This window comes from Ailuropoda melanoleuca, chromosome 6, assembly GCF_002007445.2.
Source record: "Ailuropoda melanoleuca isolate Jingjing chromosome 6, ASM200744v2, whole genome shotgun sequence".
Taxonomy (NCBI): Eukaryota; Metazoa; Chordata; class Mammalia; order Carnivora; family Ursidae; genus Ailuropoda; species Ailuropoda melanoleuca.
In genome coordinates this window covers 89402405-89408404 of record NC_048223.1, presented here as the reverse complement: position 1 = coordinate 89408404, position 6000 = coordinate 89402405, and the positions used below count along the sequence as shown (strand labels likewise).

Here is a 6000-nt window from a genome sequence, read left to right as displayed (position 1 = left end):
TAAATATATAATGTAATTATATATTATACAATAATAATAATTATTATTATCATGCGTTAAGGATTGCAAAGACTTTTGTCTGATTTCCACAGCGACCCAATGAAGCAGCTATTACTTCACTTACAGATGAGGAAGTGGGTGGGTGGGGTGAGGGAGTGGTGTGCAGCCCCAGGGAGTTCAGGGCGGCTTGCTGGAGCCACCCCAAGCCCTCGCAGAGCAGAGATCTGTGAACCCCTGACACACTGGGCTGTGCAAAGCACCTGTCCAGACTAAACCTTGACCTTGGGCCCTGACTCGCAAGACAAGCTGTTGCCTCTGACCAGGGAAAGAAAACAATAAACAAAAAGCAACAACAGCAAAGGCCTTAGTTCTGGCTGACTTAGAAGGCAGTTACCTGACAAATTAGTAATTTGCGTACCTCTGGAGTTAAACAATGAGCATGAGCAAAGTTGCCAAGTTATTACTGCACACCCATGAGATAAACATGAAGAGGTGTTTAAAGTCTGGAAGGGTATAGAACAGGACGTTACCTCCGGATGCTGAAATTGAGCGGCTATAATTCTCATGAGGTTTTACATATCTGCATTTTGAAATGTATTTATCTTCCTGTGCATTTTCTTCCGTAAAATACTGATTTTATTTTTGCTTATCTGTGTTTTATGATTTTCCCATTATTTATTTTCTAATTTAAATTATGTACTTTTATGCACTGGGTCATAGGACTTCGGGTAATTTTTAATTTTCTACTCAACTGAATTTGATAATTATTTTAAATCCATTTATTGTTTAAATTAAATGATGTTTTCTTTTAGCTTTGCATTAAACAAAACAGTGGCGGTATCCACGTATTTAAAGTTTTTGTGGTTAACTATATTTTTATTTTTTAATTTAAACTATTTCCTTTTGCTTTTTTGTACTTTTCAAAATGTGTAATGCTTAGATTTATTTTGTAGTTCAAATTATTTATTTGCTAATTATCTTATTTATTTCCTAACTTTATTTGGGTAGTGCAATTTAGAGTATATTTATTTCTTTATTTCTTTGTATGCATTTTCAAATTTTTCTACAATGTTTTTATTATTTGCATAATACTTTTCATACGTAACTTTTTGCTGATCTCAATTTCTGGGAATTTAATTTAAAGAAAAAAAACTGAACAAAAAGATTATAAATGTACAAATATATTCATTGCAACCCTATTCACAATAGCACCAAATTGGAAAGAGCAGGAAAAGCACAGTCCACCAGATTCAGTGTTACATATTCAATCAAAAGGTAGATTTTAGAAATTACACATCAGCATTCGACATAATATTCAGTGAGGAAAAAAATGACTATATATTTGTATGGTTTTTACGAGCATTATGGTTATTCTGACTTCATAGTGTAAAAAGGGCACCAAGAGAAATCTGCAAGAAATAATTAAATTCAAACGAACAGATAAAAGATAACTCACAGATCAAAGAACTGGAAAAGCTATTTGGATAAACAAGTCAAGTGATGTTTCGTGGGACTCACTCAATGCTTTCTATAAAAGTAAAGTATTTGTCCCTTAAAAGGGGCAAGCACGGCTGTTTTTCCCTGTTAGCAATGTCCACTTCCGGCGTGGCCAAGGCAAGCAGGCTCTGCCTGGTGGCAAAGTGTCCACTGCGCTGCCGGGGGTGGCTGGGAGGAAACCACCCCCACTCCCCCCACCCGTGACAAGAAGCTGGAGGAGCCGGGGCCTGGGCGTCCCTCTGCGTGGGCAGCTAGCTGCGCCTGGCCTATGGTGTCCTGGAGACCTTTTCACTATTGTGTTCTCTCACCTTGCAGGCTGGTGTCAAGATTATGCTAATTAACTCCCAGGTCCCCAGTCTCTTGTTGCCTGGTGACAAAGTTTCACAGTTGAGGAGGAGGAACTGGCACGAACCGGGGTAAGTTTTTCTCTGGTGGTGGCCCTGTGTTTATCGATTAACTTGAACTCTGACAAACAAACTCTGCGTTTTGCTCTCCTCCGTTGAGTAAGCAACTTTGGAAGTGCTGGTTCTCTTGACGTGTTTTATTTACAAACCCCAGACAAGAGCTGATTCATTATTTAGGAGAGGAGGGAGTTGGCCCTGAGCCCCAGGCAGGAAGGGCAGCTAGCAGGGGCCCTAGCTGGGGACCCAGCCGGCCTTTCTCGGGTGCCTGGGGCCATGGGCTAGCTTGGGAAGGACGGTGTGTGAGTCTGGGGAATTTTGAGGTCACGATTGGGTCTCTTTCCAAAGTCTGCATCTGGAACATTTTGCTGTTCCACAAGCAGGGGGAGACTAGAGTTTGAACTGCTTCTTAACCCCACCAGTGACCCCTGGAAGAAAGTGCAGTATGGGTACTCTTCTTCACTCAGGAGGCTGGAGTCTAATGACTGCTGGCTGTGGTGGGGTTTGGGGTCACAATCTATCTTTTGAGATAGAAGTCTGGAGGAAAACCCTTGCTACAAGTTATCCTGAATGCTGGGACCCATTAACAAGTAGTCCTAGGCTGGGTCGGGTCTTGCAAGGACTCTTCAAGGAACACACTAGAACACATGCCTTATGTCCCTATTTCCATGACAAGTATAATGGGAAAAGGTAAGTGCTCCTACTTCCAGTCTTTGTGACCTCAGACAAGCTACTTGGCCTCTCTGAGCCTTAGTTGCCATATCTGTCCAGTGGAGATGAAAATCAATACATTAGGTGGTTATAAGAATTCTGTATAATGTCTGTAAAATGTCTGGCCCATAGTAGGTGGTCAATATAATCTATACACACAGTCTGAAAGCAGGAACTGAATTCAAATGTGTTAAAAACTACGCAGTGTCATTGCTTTGCAAAGGGTCTGGCACATTGTAGGTTCTCAATACACTTATGAACCGTAGGTGATGTTATGTTTTGTGAACCAAGTACTGAACGCCAGCTCCTGAGGGATGAGGTGGGGAGTCAGAAAGGTTAGGAAATGTGTACAAACTCACACATCTAGGGAGAGACAAAGCTGCGACTGGTCCATGACTCATACGCCATTGGGCCTCAGCCTGAGCTTGGAGGGGACAGGGAAGTACTGAGAGAGCCACTGCCCCCTCTGCAGAGCATCTGACTCCATAGTTGTCTAAGGACTGATTTTTTAGGGCCTAGTGCTTGGTGGCTCCAATGTCCTCTTGGGGATCCTAGGGTCTCCTACTGCTGCTGTCGAGAGGTGAGTGTGACTTCATGCTCTCTCCCCCCAGCCATCACCTGGGTGATGGGAAAGTCAGACTGGGTGATGTTTCCTGGTCCCTGGGATCCCTAGAACAGAAGGTGTGCACAGAAATATGTGCCCCTCTAAACAGGCATGGTGGGCTCCCTTACCGCACGATCCATCACCAGCCTTTCCATCCACTGCCAACCCGATTCATTGCCAACTTCCAGTTTCCTCCCTGTCTCTCATCGTAGATCCCATCTCAGCCCCCAGAGCTAGGTCCGATAACACACACGTTATCTGTGCCGTGACGGGTGAGTCTTAAGGTTGGGGCTTGGCCTGGTCTAGAATGAGAGTGCCACAGAATCTAGGTCCATTGAGCCTGTGTCTGGAAAACATGAGTCAGGAGCTTCCTTGTCAGCCCAGAGGGCCAAATTTATGCCTGGACATTGTAAAATCCAAAATGGAAAAGCCGTTGGAAAAGCCGAATGGCAGTTCAGCCCACAGACAAGAAGACCGAGCAGATACTGGCTCTCTGTCTGACCGGCGTGTGACTTGGACAGGGGACACGCTCTGGAGGCTCAGTGCTTTATGGGGTAAAGGAGGGTGAATGGATCAAATGGGGTAACACACATAATGCACTCGGGTATAAAATTAGCCCTCAGCGCAAAAGAGGGAGCATGTATAGAAAACGCCAGGCCCGCTAGAACTTCAGCCTGCATTTTCTCTTTGACCCACACCTGCAACCCAGCTGACCCTTCCATTGACTCTGCTTCTACCACATACGGTAACTACGCGCCATTCTTCTCCTCCCCACCCCCTTGCTATACACCCTCTTCTTCTGCCTGCAAGGGGCTGTCTTCATTTACCTCTGGAGACTTCCCAGCAGCCGGGGTGATGCTTCTAAGCTTCACGTGTCCCCCCTCATGCAGGCCCTCCCCAGCTCTTTGTCCTCATCTCCCACCCTCTCCTTGGTGGCCCTGCTCCACAGCACCCAAGGCCTCTCCTTTCTCTTGAACACCACGAGCTCCTCCCCACTGGTAGGGCTTTGCGTCTGGGGCATCCTCCCGGGGGTGTTCTTCCCCAAATCCTCCCGCATGCCCTTATCCTAGTGTCAGCTCGAATGTCACCTCGGAGAGGACTTCCCCGACCTTCTCTGTCTACATTAGGCCACCCCCTCCCCATATTCTCTCTCTGACCCTCGGCATTCCCTTTGACATCCACCAGGTTTGATTTTTCGCAGAGCGTCTGCACCAACTGAAATGATCTTGGGTCTTTTTGTTTGTTTTTATTGATTTGCTTCTCCTAAAACAGGAGCTTCATGAGAAATACAGCAATGTCTATCCTGTTCACTGCCTCTCTTCCAACCTGACCCTGACCTACAGAATGACTCAAATACAAATTGTTGAATGAATGAATGAGCAAGTGAGTAGCTTGGCCTGTAGCAAGCTCTAGAGGTTAAGAGTGGACAAAGGTATAATCATACCTTTTCATTATACCTTCTCATTGCTACTATGTTTTTTCTTTTGTTATTAATATTATCATTAATAATTTGCGTTTAAAAGGTTGCAAAGAGTTTTGTCCTTGGGAACCAGCAGATTGTTCCTCACGTCTTACATCTGGTATCAAGGACCAGTGGGGAGTGTCCCAGGGCTTCCCACTGCAGGGAAGCGATCACTATGGTGCTGTTCGGTGGATTTACGATCATAAAGGCACTGACCACGGGAGCCAGATAACCACTCACTGAGCTCCCCCTACGCACTGACCACTCAATGTATAGTCATCCCGGCATTTACTCTTTGTAACAAGCTGCATTTTTCTGACCCATTTTGCAGATCAGCAAACTGATCTCAGGATTAAAATCTGGCTGGCTGTAAAGGAGGGGTGGAGCCCAGTTCCACTGGCCTCAAAGCCCCTGTGTCCCCTGCTGCCCGAGTGCCTGCCTTCTTTTAAGTACTTTCATACACATCAAGAAGGGAGTGGACGAAATAGCTAACACGTGGTCACTACGGTGAAGAGCTGCTCCAGCCTAAACAAGGTGCTGCTGGCTGTCTTTATTGCCATCTCTCCTATCATGTCCAGCAAGTTATATCTAGCTGCCCACAGTCAGAAAAGGGGTCTCTCTTACTGGTGATAGGGTTGAATCCTTCAGTAATAACTTCAAGTAAGCCTGCTAAAGGCTCGAGGAGGCATGGGAAATTTGAATTTTCCTAAATCTGCATTTAGGAAATAGTTCTACAGAAAAAAAATGAAGATTAGAAGTCACAGCATTTTCGAAAGACAGGTGCTTTACCAAGCAACGAGCCCCAAACAACCTTTTTAACCACCCTTAGTGTCCCTTTAAAAATCAGCCCTTGGTCCTTCCAGTGGCCTTCCTCTCTGGATGGAGAAAAGTTAGCCACTGTTTACACAAATGTCCTCCCCTACATTGCAGCCTAGTTTGGGTCACCAACACATAAAAGGCCACGCGGTTTGTGTATCAGTCATCTGTGGCTGATCAGGGTTTTCAGTGTGGTAGAGGGCTGGCTGGCTCTCAGGGAACGTCTCTGGAGGGAACAAGAATGGCTCCCCCCCCACCCCCTCCACCGCCCTCTCAGCATGGCCAAGCAAGGGGCTGCCTCAAAAACCCAGCTCTCCACCTCGGCTTAATTTGCATTGTCTGCGGTTGGTGGGTCGCTTCTCGGGTGCTCCCCAACCTCCATCTGCCACTGCAGCCGGGCAAATCGGGGTTCTCAACTAACAACCAGCACCACGGCTGCCATCCTGTCACCAAAGCTCCCATTCACTAACACCTGTCACACCCTGACCTTTCTCTCCTATACAACCCTC

At 46.0% G+C, this 6000-nt stretch overlaps 2 protein-coding genes across 6 annotated transcripts in view; one reads left to right on the top strand and one right to left on the bottom strand.

Annotated features, from left to right (window-relative positions):
- WDFY4 (WDFY family member 4) overlaps positions 1–6000 on the bottom strand; it is a 290100-nt gene that overhangs the window by 40063 nt on the left and 244037 nt on the right. The gene's annotated exons all lie outside the window — the stretch shown is intronic.
- LRRC18 (leucine rich repeat containing 18) overlaps positions 1–6000 on the top strand; it is a 28950-nt gene that overhangs the window by 5471 nt on the left and 17479 nt on the right. For 4 of the 5 annotated variants that reach the window (XR_004626189.1, XM_034662847.1, XM_034662845.1 and 1 more), the window contains exon 2: positions 1813–1913. The gene's annotated coding sequence lies outside the window, so the exon portion shown is untranslated. Of the gene's footprint in view, positions 1–1812; positions 1914–4485; positions 4597–6000 lie in introns of all 5 variants that reach the window. The other variant, XM_034662846.1, reaches the window with a different exon arrangement.